This window comes from Anser anser (genome assembly GCF_964211835.1).
Source record: "Anser anser genome assembly, chromosome: 1".
NCBI classification, from domain to species: Eukaryota; Metazoa; Chordata; class Aves; order Anseriformes; family Anatidae; genus Anser; species Anser anser.
Genome location: NC_139720.1, coordinates 87,127,218 through 87,143,990, shown reverse-complemented (window position 1 = coordinate 87,143,990; position 16,773 = coordinate 87,127,218). Strand labels below are relative to the sequence as shown.

Genomic DNA, 16,773 nt, shown 5'->3' with positions numbered 1-16,773 from the left:
AAGATCCAAGTTCTAGCTGTAAAACTCATAACCATTTAGAGGAAGATGATCTGCTCGGTAAAATTCTATATTTTTGTCACTCTGCTGGAAAGCTACCAGGCAAAGACATCTTCTGGCCTTGAAGCTGAAGTATTACAAAAATAGTCTTGGTTGTTGAAAACACCCTGTCAATTCCTGCCTTTTCAAACAGGTATAAACTGTGTAGAAAGCTTGGCAATTCTGTAAAGGTTTTATTTGTTTAAAAAACAAACAGAACAACCCTAAACTCTCATGATTAATCCTTTTTCCTCTCGAGTCAAATAGTGATCTCATACTGATCAAGTAGCTAAGTGCTTCTCAGACATACTTCTAAGGCTGGTTAGACCTTCAAATGACCAAGAGGAGTACTTGAAGTTTTCAAGGTAATGATGCCTTGTACCTTCAAGATTTAAGCCAACCTCTGACTTCTTGGCATCAGGAAGAGCTGCCTGCAGAAGGCAGATTATTTGAAATGGTTGTGCTGCCATTCAAAGGGACCAAAGCTGGCTGGAGAAATGGGCCAACAGGAGTCTTGTGAAGTTCAACAAAGGGAAACGTCAGGCTCTCTCCCTGCACAGGGATAACCCCAAGCCACCAGTATGGGCAGGGGGCCAAAAGGCTGGAAAGCAGCTTTGCAGTGAAGGATCTGAAGGTCTTTTTGGACACCACATTAAACATGAGCCAGCTATCACACAGCCATAGAATGGTTTGGGTTGGAAGGGACCTTAAAGATCACCTAGTGTTGTCCTATTTTTCTGGCAGCAAAGAAGGCCAACAGCTCCTGGGCTGCATTAGGAAGAGCATCACCAGCAGGTCAAGGGAGGTGATCCTTCCTATCTAGTCAGTGCTGGTGAGAAATCTGGAGTGGTGTGTCTAGCTATGGGCTCCCCAGTACAAGGCGGACATGGGCATGCTGGAAAGAGCCCAGCAAAGGGCCACAAAGCTGGTCAAGGAGTTGAAGTGCTTATAAGAGGAAAGGCTGAGAGAGCTGAGACTGTGCAGCCTGGAGAAGAGGAGGCTCGGAGATCTCATGAATGTGTGTAAATACCTGGTGAAGGGAGTACAGGCAGGCAGACACTTCCATGTGGCGTGCAGTTAAAGGCACCAGGAGACTCCATATGAACATAAGAAAATGCTTTTTATACTGTGTGTTGAACACTGGAACAGGGATGGAGTCTCCATCCACAAAGATTCAAAATCTGGCTGGGTACAGCCTGGTGAGACCTGCTCCAGTTGACCCTTCTTTGAGCAGGGTTGGACTACACAGTTTTGAGATGTCACTCCCCACCTCAATGGTTTTGTGATTCTTGGAGAATTTGTACGCATTTCTCTGAAGCATCCATGTGTGGCACTATTAGAAGCAGGGCACTGACTTGATTCCCAATTTGTACAAAGTACAGAGGAAGAATTTGTTTTGATGTAAGTGAATGAGAGGAAGGTGTCTGTTCCCTGTGTCCCTGTCACTTAGAAGAGGCACCTCTACATGTGCCTGCTGACAACAAATTAGCATTTTATGCATAACTGACTCTGGAAAGCCAAAGGCAAGAGGTAAAGAAAGCCCCGTGGGCTGTAAGTGTAGACCTATGTGTACAGGTCTAGATTCATTATTAAGAATGCTCTCGCTCAGATGTGGACTTTATCCTGTCTATGCTATTATTGTTAATGTTTTCCTATTATCATCATCATCTCTTTTTAATTACAGGCATAGATGGAAATGTAAATCATCTCTACTCTGACCTAATGAAGGAGCAATTGCATTTTCTTTCCTGTACTGGGAGAGGATACAGATGAAGCAGACGCCCCAAGCTGCAGGCCTGAGCATAAGGTAAGCCATTTGTTTCAAATGACCTGTTTGAAAAACAGTGGACAGGGAGCTGGTGAGCTGCAGCCAGCAAGGGCAGTGGGAAAAGGTTGGGAGCGTGGCACTGGGAGAGAGAAGAGGGCTTGCTCCAAAGGCAGACTCCAGTGTCTGTACCGGGAAACCACCTGCCTGTGCGTTTCCACAGTGTGTAGTGAAACAGGACTTAAAACTAAAGACTATGTCAAGAAACACTTTGCTGATACTGATTTTCTTCTCCACATAAAAATAAGCCAGTGGAGTCTCAACAGCTAGACAATGAGCAAACAGCATATTGGATTTTTCTGTATAGTTATATTAACAGCATGTATTTTTCTCAGCTTCTCAGGTAGACCTTTTCCCATTCTATTTCAACATCCTTTTTTCTAAGTTATAGGATCTTTGTATGTACTGCAGAGATGTTTGTGAATATAGTATGTCCTATAGGCCCCTGTTACATAGTTAAATGCTGCTTTCTGAAGGCATCTATAGGATCCCTAGGAAAAAAATAATTCTGTAGTGTATGAGTAGGTCAGAGAACATTATCTATTGCTCAAGCATAGGATTCCTCTTCCGCTGCATGATCTGAAGCTCTGCTTGTGCTCGGACTTTAGATTGTTTTGTGACAGCTGCTTGGGTTATGATAAAACAAATTTCATGTAGAAGGCAAGCATTCTAAGTGATACTGTTTTGTGTACATGAAGTGTAATCAGTGTTTCTGTAATGCTCCTCTACATCCTGAAGCAGTGGTGGTCCAGTCTTTCTCTATCAATGGCCGATAATTCTGGACTAAATTTGAGGGCTGGCCTGTTGTTTGGTTGTAATGGATGCTGTGTTGGGGAGAAAGGCTGAAGATGGCACTATGTTACTGCATCTGGATCCCATATAAAGCCTCTGAGCGACCTGTGGTCAGCAGCTGGCATGTGTAACCAGATGGTTTGAACTGGAATTGCAAAGTTTTGTCATGGTGCTGGTATCAGCAAGTTGTGACCGGGGTGGTGTCAGTCTCAAGTGCCATTGTTTGTGGAGATTAACTGGTTGGTCACGAGGGCTTTTTCAACAGAATCCAAGATGCTGTGACAAGTTGTCTGGCACCATGGCACCCAGACAATGTGGCATACTCTCTGGTAGAGTTAGCTCCTGAACTTGCTGAAACCCAGCTCTGCCATCCTCGTAGGACCTCTGTGGTAAAACAAAATGGCCTGCAGGTCTGGGGTGAGGCTTCTGGAGCTGCTTCTGTTATCCCAGATCTGAGACTCCAGGAAGAAGGAAGAAATTCTCCCGAGAATAGTGTTTCTCATTAGCACTAGTTTCAGGCAAACAATTTTCAGATGAGCTGGTATCCTTCAGCAAGGCGCTATTGTAAATGTGCTCCTTCGGTGACCGTGGGCCTCTTACCGTAGTCCCTCCTGCCTTGACAGGCAAGGCGTGTATATTTAGAGGTTTATCTAGACAGTGGTATCGTATCCATGTGGAGTAGCATACACTGAAACTTTAAAATGTGCCAGACTCCCTGCCTTTTTTCTTCAGGCCTTAGGGTGTTTCTGATTTGCTCTTTGCTGCACCCTCCTTGAACGGAGGAGTATTGTGTTGCTTAAGTGGCAGCCTTGGGCGAGATGTGGTATACGATTTCTCACCAGCTCTGGGGTTAAGTGCCAGCATCAGGGTACTTTGCCTTCCTCTCCTCTCCTGTCTTGCTTTTCCTCTTCAGAAGCAGGAAGAAAACACTGCCCCTGTTGTTAACCCACATCCATTCAGGACAATTGGGGCTTTTGCCTCTGTCTCCGGGAGAAGTGGAAGCAATCCCTGCTGCTGGAGTGTCTTCATCTGCAGCCCCGCTGAGGTGCCCCTCCTGCTGCTGAAGTGTAAATCCCCAGTAGCTCTTTTAACCACCCTTCTCATACTACTTGAAAAATAACTTTCTGTTGTCATTAACGCTGATCTATAGCCGCATTAATGTGTGAAATCACTGGGTGTGAAAATAGTGTACTAACCGCTACTTAATGTAATATTACCACAGTAATGTCTCTAAAAATATCTTGTCCACTTGATTGCTTTCATTGTGAACTAGAGATAATGTACCACTTACAGCTGATGATTAAAATTCATAAAGCTTTGGTTCTTAATTACAGCAACTTGCAATCAAAGTGAAATGTCAGATCCTGAATGTTGTTTATCTGTATACAAATTCACAAAAACAAGAAAATATAGGGACTGTCTACACAACAAAGCTGAGCTGCTTTGGTTTAAGGTTAAGTAAAATAAATACTCATGCGGGTATTTATTGAGACAGGTTGGTGAGCGTGAGATCTTTGACATGGCAGAGCCCGTCTCTTGTGAAGCGTACATCTTTGGAATATTGAAATGTTGAATTAAGGGAAGAAATTTGGAAAACATTCATAAAGATGGAAATGTAGACTTGATAGAAAACTGTTGTGGATGGATGGAAGTAACTAATTTTTGTGCTAAGAATGGAAATTTTGCAATTCAGGCTCAAGGTTAAACCGAAGAGGCATCCAAAGATGGAGATATCTGAAATTGCAGAGGTGGATTCCCACTGCCTTGGGGAATTACCATGGTCACTGGCAGGAGAGGGTAGAATCCTTGCCTTAAACGTTAACTGTAATCACGTGCTTGGTCACGAGTTACATGGTAGAACAAAATTACATTCTTCTATGTGCCCTTAGCTGTACATTTCCAGAGCTGTTGTATTTCAGATTTTTTTTCAACTTAATGCTAAGCTCTGAGGGTTTACAGTGCTCTGGGATGTGTCTTACCCTAGATTTACTAACATACTCTCAGCTCTAACTCCTTGTTAACACAGCTTTCTCCCCCCCTTCCTTTTTTTTTGTTCTGGTATGTAAGAATGTAAGATACATGCATAACTAAGTGTGGAAACTACAGTTCTATTCCATTTATAGTCCTACTGGCTTTCTTTATTTGTCATATCTACCCTGTGCCAGTCTTTAAAAATCCAAACCCGAGGGAGCCAATTTCTCATAACATCAGTGAAACAAAATAACATCAGAACAATAGGATCCCTTCCTTACTAAATCTGAGTAGCTCCATTTATTTCTTCTGATTAAATGTCACTTTGAACGAGATCTGGCCCATAGTTTGGAAACTTCTTTTGAAAAGTGCTTTTTTTTTTCCAGAGGGTGTTCCCAGTGTCTGCAAACTGATTATTTTTTCTTGTCCTTTTTTGCCAGCAGATTAAAAAAAATAATCATTGCATGGATGGGAATTCAAACCTTGACAATGGCATTCACTTTCCTAAGCTTTTCATGCCACCTGTCCTTCCATGTTACTCTTCTTGGTGTTTTCCTCATCAGTGTCCCTGCAAAGATGACCGAAGGTGCTCAATTTTAGAACTGATCCAGTGCACCAAGTATTATTCCCTTGGCAGTTTGTCTCGTAGACATTTGCTATTTGTCTACCTCTGTTCCATCTACACTGGTGAACTTTTTCAAAACAGGAAAACCATTTCCTCCGCTGGATGCATCATGCAGCTCTGTTTCACCGAGTTATCCTGGCATGGAGTCTGTCCTGCTGGCTGTCAAGGCTTATGCTGATTTTGTAGCTCTCTGCTGGTGTTTACACTACTTATGCATCATGAACAACAAGATGGCTAGTTTGCAGTGGAAACAATTTCTATGGCTGTTTGGTGTGGTGAATTCCTTGGTACGTGCTCTCCTCATGTAAGCCTTAGCCATCAGCAATTTCAAACGGCTCAGCACTTCTGGGATGTCCCATGGCTACTGAAGCTCTCCTGCTTGGATTGCTGCTGCAATCCAGAAGCTGCTCTTCATGTGGAGCGTGCTTCGATTGGACTGAGCCTGTTCCTTATGGGCTTCTCTACCTGCTTTATGGGTGAGATTCAGAAGATAAGCTCAGCTACAAGTAGAACAGAAACCTCTGAGCAACACATTGGCAAACTAATTCACCCTTCCTCCTCGCTTCTGCCCCTTTGTGACTTTTGGTTAAGCCCTTGCCTGAGGCATGGTGTGAGCTTGCTGGGATGTTAGCTTTGTAGCAGCTTGTTCTCAAAAGGTCCCTCATGGAGGTGTGCTCCTACCTTACCTGTGTTTCAGCATATAGGGTATATGTGGCACAGTCCAGGCCACAAAGGAATATTCTCACACTAAAAAATACTGTCATGTTCTTCCCCCTGACATCCCAACCAGAAAACTAGTAGGAAACTTGGTGCAAAGGTCCCATTCATCTTTGTGTTGCAGGTAAGTTGGCCCCTTGCATCTGAAGCGATGTTTCTGCCATATTTTACTTCCTGCAGAATCTGTAAGACCCATTCTTTTCAGTGTCTAATGCATCAAGTTTTATGTGAAGTAGCTTGCAGCTGTCTTGCTGCGTTTGTGTGTGCCTCCTAGCCTGCTTCCAGAACATGTACATCTTCATTGACAGGTAACCCAGGTATCCCTCCCCTCCACGCAGTGTGCACTGTGGACATACCCCTCTCTGCTTACTTCCCAGTCCCTCTCTAGGGGCTGTTTGCAGTCTTTGAGAGGTTTAAGTGTTTCTCTTGGGAGTGTGCGGCTGCGGTGAGGGTGTGAAGAGATGCATTTAGCTAAGCTGTGTCTACGCTGAGCGCAGAGGTACGGATAAATGCCCACATTTTCACGGTGCAGTTGCAGCAGGCAGCATCTGGCTCCGTGGTGCAGAGAGAAGCAACTGGGAGCTGCCTGGCTTGGGAGAGACATCCAGGATTTTCTGAGCAGCATGAGCCCACTGAGGAACGTGTCCTCAGAGGCAATGTCTGACAGCTATCCCACTCGCATGAGGCGCCACATGTCGAGGAATTTAATGTGAGTACAGTGGGCCAGGTTTGCATTTCGCCTGTTGCCTCTTCACACTTCCAGAATGCTGCAAAAAGGCCCAAGTGTAAAAGGGAAGGCAGCCCCTTGCAGTCGTGCTTTGTGCCACTGGAAATCCTGCAGGCTCTTGCTGCCATATGCTGCAGGTTGTTTGGGGAGGGAAGGCGCTCTCGTGCCTCTCCTGTTAGCCTTTTATTCTGCGTAACGGGTTCGGGGATGGTGATGACAGCTTTGCACCTAGGGGTAAGATGGTTCATTCGGATTGGGCACCTGTTGTTCCCTCGTCCTCTCTGGCTGAGGATACAGCTCCTTTGAATGCTGTATTTATTACCTACTCCCTGAGCAAGAAATCAGACTGCAAAGGAGGTGAGGAGGTACAACATGTAAAAAACATGTCCTCCCACTCTCCCTCTTCTGCAGGATAGGCTATGTTTGACTTCACACTTGAGGAAGCAGCTGAGAAATTCTTCAGATGTTTAAACATTTCAAACAGTTAGGATGTGTAAATGTCCTAGATTTTTAAAAAATTTTTGCAGAAGTGCTTGAGTTACAAAGTGGACCACAAAATGTTTGTGGAAATGTTCCTACCCTTCTGTTACCCTGTTATTCATTCTGATGTCACCGAGGGAGGTGGGGTGGCAATTTTAGGGCAACAGGGAGGGAAATGGGTGTTTCAAAGCAAATTTCTTATCTGTAGAAAGGACGTAGTACACTTGCTGTTTTTGGTTTCCCTTGTTTCAGAGAGAATACTTCATTTCTGTGAAAATTTGCCATCTCGGATTAATTGCATTTATGTCTCAAGTGATGCTTTCTGTCTGAGGGCTGCATTTCTGGTGACCCTACGCTGAGGCTTGGGCTAATCAAAGGTCACTGGCAAATCCAAAAGGGAGAGTTTCCAACGCTGGTAAATCGTGATTTAGTAATCCAGAATGCATAATGCTGCTTCTCAGTGATTCTCAGCTTCAGTTTCACATTCAGCAGCGTGGATGCGAGCGATTTTTTCCTTCGCTGTGTAGTAAATATGGTGTTTGTGAGAGGTCCTGGTCTGACAGCCCTGGAAAATGAGCCCTGTGTAAGCCCTCAGCAGAGAGGCAAAAGATGCAAGCTACAGGCTGTTCTTCTCATCCGGTTTCAATGATGGAAGAGGAAATAGAGTTTATACAAAACCTAGCCCAACCCCCAGAAACATCTTGCTTTGTTTATGTTCTGAGCTGTTTGGAAGAGCTATTCAGGCATTTCTCCATCTGACTGACTTTACATCTATTCCTTGATCTCATCGAGAAATCTGGCTTTTAGCTCCTGCTCGCGACGCTCCGATTTTCTCTCTCTCTCTCTCTCTCGCTCTGCTCTCCTGTGTTTGAAAGATCCATGTATAACATGATTATGCAACCATGCAAATGGACACAGCTCTTTCCATTTACTGCAAACCGCCCTTCAGGTCTCCCTTTATGAAAATAAAATTGTCAGTGAGAGACGCTGTAGAGTGTAGCAGGAAGGGAGTTTCGTGTGGCTGGGCTCGAACGTCTGAAGGCGACATTAGGGATGGGAGCAGACGATTCGCAGTAAACCAGCGCGCCAGTATCTATCCACAGGAACCAGCATCAGTTAATAGGCTCAGACAGTTCAACTCTGAATCCTTTCCCCTTAGGAAATGGCAGATACTCGCCTTCCTGGCTGCTTCCCCAGCTGGAGGTCTTATCCCCCAGCCCAGAGCCGCAGGGAAATCAGCAGAGCAGCTCTCCCAGCAGGGTAACTCGCACCCTCCCGCTGTAAACACGCCGTCCTTTCTCCACTTTGCACCCAGGCGGGAAGGCCCTGGGATGCAGATAGCTTCTGCGCCTGGGTTTGGCACGAGCGCTCCCAGCCCTGGGCCCAGGGTGATTTTTTGCCCTGTGGGGATGAACCCGCCTCTCAAATTGCTCCTGTTGCCTGGAGGAGGAGTTAGGAAGTCCCTCATGGACAGGCGATCTTTTGGGGGCTGGCTTTGCCCAAACTAATCTTCCTGCTTTATCGCAGGGATAATATCTTATGCTAATGTACTGTAATAGCCCTAAGTTGGGGGTTGATGGTGGGATATAACTGTTAGCCATGTTTTTGCTTCTCTTCTATTCCATCCAGTTTCCCCTACCTTCAGGTTTCAAAAAAATTTGGCGTAAAGCTCGCGCTGCTCGGCTGATGGTTGAGGATGCCGTGGCCGCCTCTCGTCCTCCCTGTGAGGGAAGATGCCCCTCTCTGCTGCGGTAAGAGCCAGACCTGTTCGGTTCCTGTGGCCTTTCCCACCGCAGTGCCCGAGTCCCTCATCCCAGGGGCTGATCCCGTGGATTGTCCTCGTCTTACCCACGCCGAGAGCGGAGGCACAGGGCGGGCGGGGTCCGCAACCCTGTGCCTGCCTTACGTGGGCACCCCCTTCTTCGCTGCCGGCGGCGGTGCCGCGTTACCGCCTGCGCGGTGACAGGGATGTGGCACCTCTCCTCCTTCGGGAGAGCTCGGCTTCCACTTCCCTCGCCTCCAGGTCCCGCCTGGCCGGCGGGGCGCCCCGTGGCAGTGCCGGGGCCGCCAGGGGGCAGGCGCGGCTCGGCCCCGCTCTCAGCGGGGGCAGCCCGGGGGTGCCCGGCCCGGGGCTTGTGCCCGCCGCGGGGCAGCGATCCGGGGCTGGAGGGAGGGCACCTGCCGTTCTCCTGCCTTTTTCCCTTCCTAATTTCTTTATTTTGCTCTTAGGAGGGGGGTCGTCGTTGCACCCCCTCCTCCCGGGGCGCCCCCGAGGCTCGCATTTCGCCTGCGCCCCCTGCTCGCTGCCCTCCCCGGCCGCCTCTGCGGTTCCTCCCGCTCCCCCCGTCAGATATGTGTAGCCTGGCGTGTTGCTCTGTTTCTCTCCCTGCCACGCAGCCCTCCCTCTGTGCAGCTCTCTCCATGAAATGGAGCTGAACAATTGCACCGGAGAAGCTTTTTCTGTTGCTGCCATATGTCCGTGCGCCGAGACACCATTTCTCTTGCGGTGTTTGGAACACGTTCGTGCTGGAAATGCTAGGACGATAACAAAACTGGGAATTTCTGCCTCTGCCTTTTTGGGTTGTGATGAGATTTGAAGGCGAATGTGAATGAGACTTGATGGATGGTTGTACTGATGTTTTGATCTGATTTAATTCAGAATTATCTCAGATACCCGGCCTGCCACTGACAGGAGGACCTCTCAGGAGGAAAGGAGAGCACCCCCCAAATGTTACCCATCATCTGAGCGCCAAGGCAACATACCAAGTCACTGAAGTGGTATCATCCTTCTTCCCCCCTTCCCCCTCGCCCCCTTTTTCTTTTCTTTTGGAAATAAATAGGGTTCTTCAATCAAAGAACCTCTAATAACACCTAGTTCCTTAAACACGAGAAGTTGCTGTCTGCAGGGCAGCTGAAACGGCGGTGGCCGTGATCAGAGTAAGCTGTCCTGTTCATCTAAATATGGTGTTAACCGAGGCTGCCTCTGCAGCACAGGACTCCGCTTTGCCCCCCTGAAATCCCTCTTGGAGTGCCCGGTAGGTCCGTCCCCCCTCACGCACGGGGGATGCACAGCCCTGCGTCCTCCTCATAAAAAGCAGCTTTGAGGCTGGGAGCTGTGCTGCCCTGTAATTAATGTGCGCTTAGCCTCAAATACTCAGTGACAACAACTTAAATGTCAACATTCCTAGTTAATCCCTTGCTAACAAAATATGCCTGGAAAGAGAAGGCTCTGCATAATCTCCAGTGAACAAGATCTTATTTTAGCAGCGCTAGTACTTGGAATATTTCTCCTGCCTGACCAATGAAACCGAAAGATTGGCTTTGTTAATCAGGGCTGTAAATGATGCGTTTGATCCCCTTAGCGAAGAAACACACTGCATGTGGCAGAGCATGCAAACTCTCCTCTCCGTCCAAGCCCTCCTCCAGAGCAGCAGTAGGCTGGTCTTCCTGGGTGTTGGCTGCGTGACAAGGGAAGTGATTTCTATCCTCTGATGTTTGCTGCTCTCCTCTCTGTTCAGCAAGATGTCCGCAGATTCTTCCCAAGTCACATTTTCCAGCCAAAACAGCTCGCAGCATTAAAAAGAAAATCTTATGGGGAAATTGTTTGCAGCGTCTTCTCAGGCATATAGGAGCAGGGACCTCGGACATGTTTAGATTTCTCTCTTTATCTGGCTGAACCAACCTCGTGTTTATCCTGAGGACTCCAGGCAGCTGTTTCGAGCACTCAGGTGAAAGGCCAAGCAGCTGAGGTGAGGAGATGGTCCTCACTGTCCAAAGCAGCCTGATGTTTTCAGTGCCCTGGCTCTTTGGGGGCAGGACACCTGCGTGTCCAAGGCTCAGGGTCCACAAAGACAGGGCAGCAGCATCCCCCCAGCAGGTGCAAACACAGGACTTCTTGCCTGGGGTGGATGAGTGCCGTCCCCACGTCCCCTGGTTACTTGTCTGTTATGCACTAGCACGTGTTGGGGAATTTCTCCATTCTGCCTGTGTCTTGCTGTCCCTGGGTTGCTGTATGTCAATGTCACCTTGTACTTGATGGTAAAACTATATCCACTTCTTTCCCTTGTAATTTGTGACTTTTTTTTCCTGTTCCTCACCTCCTTTCTGAGAGGTATGTGGTGGGCATTCTCCTCCCCAACATTTTAGTCTTTCATATCACTCTGGCTTCCATTCACCTTCGTTCCCATTCCACCTCTTTTATTCTGCTTTGTTCTTCTCTCTCCACCTTTCATGAAAGCCTCTTCCTTCCCTTCTGTATTTTCTTTTAGAAACCTATCGATCTCCTTTTTTCCAGTCCTTCCTGTCTCTCCTCACCTCTCAGGTGAGAACCCCTGCTCTGCTGGGCCTCTGAGCCTGGCTGGGATGGAAGCGACGAGGGCCTTCTTCAGCTCAAGTAACACGGAAAGACGTGACTTCTGGGGTAGGACGGGCTCCTAATTATTGGGGAATGAGTCTAAGATGCTTGAATCCAAATAACTGCTAGAGCTGTCTTTGTGTAGCCCTGAGCCACCCTCTTATCGTCTTGCTGTGCCAAAACAAGTGCAGTATACGCAGGCTCTGGAGATAATTAGGTATTTTTTAAACATCCATTCTTTAGCAGAGCCATCTTTCCCTGCCCTTGTTCTATTCCTGACTCTCTTCCCATTTACTGCGACTGTTTTCTATTTTTGCTCTCGACAAAGGGTTGTGGGCTTAGAGGCTGCTCTTGTAGCTGTGGATGTAAAATGCCTGCTGCATGGTGCTTGTAATGGAAGAACTGTTCCTGGAAATTAACTAATTCTCAGACCTAACTAATTAACTTTGCAGCCGCACAGAGCGGCGGAGGGTGTCAGGCTGGTTTTATTGCTGAGGGCACTGGGAGAGGGAGAAGGGAGGTGGGCAGACCTGTGCTGGCATCCCAGCTCTTTCTCTGGACCGTGTGACCATAAGCAAGTCACATCCCTGCTCCTCTTCCCCGTGTCCTCACTCCTTTCTTTAGTTGAGTTGCTCAGGGCAGGAACTGCTTCTCGCTATTTAGTGTCTTGTACAGGGAGTCCTTGACCTTGGCGGGGGCACTGATTGTTGCAGTTACACAAACAGATATTAGACAAAATTATTGAGCCACGTAGCTACAGATGTATGTTTGTTCCTTTCTGGATTTTTTTTCCTTTATCTCTGCCTCCAGAAGAACGGATTTGATGCAGGAAAGTTGATTCCTCCGTAGCAGCACCACATCTCTGCTGTTCCCCTCATCCCAGTCCACCCTGAATCCAGAGAAAAGATTTCTACTGGAATGCACTGGAAATGGACCGGGCTCTTCCAAGGCGAGATGCGCAGTTTTGACGGCATGACTGTTGGTGTTTAGAGTACAGTGAGAGCCAAGCAAGGTTGCCCACGCTATTTCAAGGCTAGATGTTTGGTAGGAAAGGTTTCCTGCAGCGTGTGTTCCCATGGAGGCCCAGTATGTCCACGCTGACCACTCTGTTTTGTGCGGGCTTGTTTTTCTCCTCGCATGCTTGCAGCTGGGGCTCCCCAGGGAGCTCTGCTGGGCACCTGTGGCACGGCTGCTGGCAGAGCGTGGAAGGGTTGAGCCTGCTCCCAGAGGCCTGCAGGGAGGCTGCCAGGAGCTCCCCTGGCCCTCAGGAGGGTTGCTGCTTCCTTCCACCCAGCGTCCGCCGCCGAGCAGTGCCTGCAGCTTGTCCTCGCTGGGATGCCAATCAGCACTGGGGCTGGCTGAGCAAACATGACCCGGACGGCTTTCCGAGTCTCAGGGCTGACTGTAAGCACTCCAGTGGGGAAGGGGCAGCCAGAATACGCACACCAGAAAAACTCCATTTTGCTGTGTCCCAGTGGATCGAGGTGGTGACAGCTGGTGCTGTTTGGGATCAGGGATCGTGCCTGATGTCACGGCTGCACGTGCTCCCAGCTGACATGCGGAGCTGAGCGTTGCTGGGACCATATCCAGTGTGTGGAGAGGCAGTCAGGCTGGAGACCTAGAAGGAGAAGAGGAAGCAGAATAATTGCTGGGTGAGGAGGAAATATATTCAGCTCCTTTATTGAGGCTTGCCTTCCTGCAGGACTGCTAGGCTGTGATTGCTGAATGCGAGTTCTGGCCACCAGGGACAACAGCGTGGGAGCTTTTCTGACAGCTGGCGGAAACGCGAGGAGAAGGCTTGGAGTCAGTCAGCGCTCATGGAAGGGATGCACCACGATGACTGCCAGCCTGGGAGCGTGTCAGTGTGTGTGCTGAGGCATGCCCTGCTCTGGGACAGGTGACAAAATGTACCTGAGACCATTCCAGGGTGAGCCCTCTGGAGTCCTCCATCAGAAACAAAAATCCTGATGGCACTCATTCCTCCTCCTGCTCTCTCTGCATATTGGAGGCATCCTGACACTGTGACACAAAGGGTGAATGGACGTGCCAGTGAAGACCCAAACCGCTTTCCCCAGCACCACCATGAAGTCCTGAGGAACCCCTAGCTCAGGTCTTGATCCCGTGGGATTGATTCATGCTTGCTTTTTGAAGCTGTGCACGAAGCACTAAGGATAAGGCACGCTGCTTGACTGAGGAAGCAGGACTAGTACCGGACCCAAGACGGCTCACGTCCCACCAGCCCTGCTATGCCTTGTGCTCTGGTACAGAGTTAGCAGCAGCAGAGCTAACTGCTACATAGGTGTCAGCGTCACTGGCGTAGCAAACCCTGCAGGGCCATGCAGATGGGCTCCTCAGGGAGGAGGGTGGAGGTAACTGCAGTGTTGAGAGTCTTGACTTCGTAGCTTTGTCCCACAGGACGAAGCAGAGCAGGTGGTCAGAGGTCAACCGTGAGGGCAGAGCCAAAGCGGAAGCAATGTAGGAATTAGCCTGGCAAACGACTGCTTGTGGTTCGAGACCAAGGAGCCGCCCTTGTACCTTCAAGTTCTGCCAGGCTACCAAGGCTGGTGGTGATGGCAGCCTCACCTACACGGCTTGTACAGAACCTGCTCATGATGAATTTGGAGCGGGTAGCTCAGGCAAACTATAGCAGAGAGCCGTTACTGTTGCAGAGCTTTTTCTGCCACAAAAGTAATGATTTTTTTGTTAAATTGCCTGACAATAGCAACAGAGATTTGAGCAGGAGAAAAAAAAAAAAACGATGAGGCCCTGGCACAGGCTGCCCAGAGAAGCTGTGGATGCCCCATCCCTGGAGGTGCTCAAGGCCAGGCTGGATGGGGCTTTGGGCAACCTGGTCTGGTGGGAGGTGTCCCTGCCCATGGCGGGGGGGGGAACTGGGTGGGCTTTAAGGTCCCTTCCAACCCAAACCGTTCTGTGGCTCTGTGATTATTGGAGCTGCTTTTGCAAGGAGTGGTGTGCAGGCAGTGGTGCTGGTGCTGGTGACCTGCTGCGAGTGCTGGCTGCTCCCTGGGGAAGGCGGCTGCTGTCCTGGCCGAGGACTGTCAGCTCCAGTCCCTGCCCCAGGGAGGAGAGAGCTGTGTGTGCAGCTGCAGCGTTGGGCAAGGGATGTTAATAGAAAACAGAAACAGTTCAAGCCCAATGTGGTGGGGGTAACGCTAACAATGTTACGAGCTGGGAGCTTGTAACAGTCTTGCTAGTGAAATAACTGGTAGTGAAATCACTTTGAGGTTTTTTTTTCTCTTCTTGGTTTGGACACAGAAGTTCTCCAGCTTGTTCTACTGGGGCCAACAATATTCTTCAGTGTCAACAGGGTCTGGGTTGAGCCAACATTTTTTCTGCTAAGCACTACCAGGGAAAGGGAAGCAGCAGCACGTTACATCCCCTTCCCACGCGGCACGGCAGCAGTGGCAGTCACCAGGAGCAGCTCCTGACAGCCTCCCTGGTCAGTGGGTAGGCAGAGGGTGTGTGGGTGTCCCAGGCAGGGCAGCAGTGGCACTCGGGGGTGTGCCGTCCCCCTTTCTCAGCAGAAGTCCTTAGGACGAGCGCACTGTTAAATGGCACCCTTCGGAGAGGGAGGCAGGGAGGGCTGGAACAAGTCTTTTTTTCCCCTGGGAGGTGGCAGAGCACATTCTGGATAATTATTTCACGCTGCTTGGGAGCCATGCATAGTTTGGTTTCTCTTTGGTAGCCTTAATTGTGTATTAAGGTGCCGAGAGCCTTATATTGGCATCTTTATTTATTTAAATACAAATGAAGGCATTAAATCAATTGTTCCTTTTTCTTTGCTCTCTCTTATCATTCTTTCTATCAACTACTCTTAAGTGTACCAGGCTTTTGCTTTTTCAGCTGAATCAGGTACACCAAGCAAGAGTCCTACGCTGAATTTCCTGCAGACTAAGGAAGGCTGCAGTGAGGGAGCGCACACAGAAAGCCTTGCTGTTCTTCTCCTATTGCTATTTCACTTGTATTTTGGGGCATTTCCTAACCTTTGCTGAGCAAGACTTCCTTCTGTGACCCCCACACACCTAACCCTCCTGCAGTACAAAAATAAAGAAAAAAGCTGTGGTGTATCACATTAGTTGAGATCGGGATAGACAGTGTAGCTGAAGGGATAAGAAAACTTTCGTCTGGGTGTGCCAAATCTGTGACTTGGTTATTTTAAGCTCTAGGTCCTGAAGTTAGAAGCGGCGATCCCTGTGTTTTATCATTTTCCTGTAGCAGATACTTCGCCATTTGGTTACAAACTGTGAGTCGAGGCCCTCTCTCCTCGCCAAACTCCATAAAAGATAATTACTCATGGAGTTCAAGTGGTGGCATGTTTTGCAAGAGATCTGGAAGCCTAGTATGCAACCTCTCAGATAGACATTGTAATTGTGCCTCTGATTACCCTCCTCCTTTTTTGTTCCCAGCAATTTAAGACGTTCACGCATTGAAAACTTGCTGGAAAAATAAAATCTCTTTCAAAAATGTGCTCATTGAGACCACACTACTTGTGCTTTGATTTTGGGTCATTACTTAAGCGTGTGGACTAGTGAAATCACAGGCGTGCGGTAGTGAACACGGAGAAGTCTGCTTATATCGTGATGGTAGCTTGATGAGGGCAAACATGCTGTTTTCCAGAGGTGTGGCTGTATGTCTGCACCACACAGAGGTCGGAACAATGGACGCTTCTCATTATGAATTGGGTTTCCCCTGCTTAGAGTCCATACGTTTTCTTTTAAACGTTGATTCTTCTTTGTCTCTGGTGATATCTACCACAGATGGATGCTGGCCTCTCTGCTTGGCCTACATTCTATTGTACTTACCTCATTACTCTCCTAATGACGAGCTGACAAATGCTCTTGCTTGATTTACTGGCGATGTTACAGGTGTTTGGAACACTTGTCAGTGCTGTGCTACTACATGCCTAATTTTTCAAACGGTGAGGTGTGCTGGCTTCCTTTGCAGTGTCCATGTGCATTTAACTGCCATAGGCTTTATCACATGCTTGCACCCCAAAAGTTCAGAGCTCTGCCTTCGGATCCCCCCTCCAAAAAAAAAAATCATACCGTATGTGCAGGTGTTGATGTAACTGGCCTTTGGAGAAGTGGGTAGAGAAATGACTTGGTGGAGCAGCCCTCCAACTGCTCGTGGACCAAGGATGGTCCAGCACCACCCCTGAGGCAGACAGCAGAGCAGTGGGCAGCCCCCATCCTACTGCCCCTTGCATCTTGTTCCCGGCTGTTAAC

The 16,773-nt window shown here is 48.4% G+C and overlaps 1 protein-coding gene across 1 annotated transcript in view; it reads left to right on the top strand.

The window, feature by feature from the left end:
* BCL9 (BCL9 transcription coactivator) overlaps window positions 1-16,773 on the top strand; it is an 83,992-nt gene that overhangs the window by 9,583 nt on the left and 57,636 nt on the right. The window contains exon 3 of the mRNA XM_083805982.1: window positions 1,721-1,843. The gene's annotated coding sequence lies outside the window, so the exon portion shown is untranslated. The remainder of the gene's footprint in view (window positions 1-1,720; window positions 1,844-16,773) is intronic.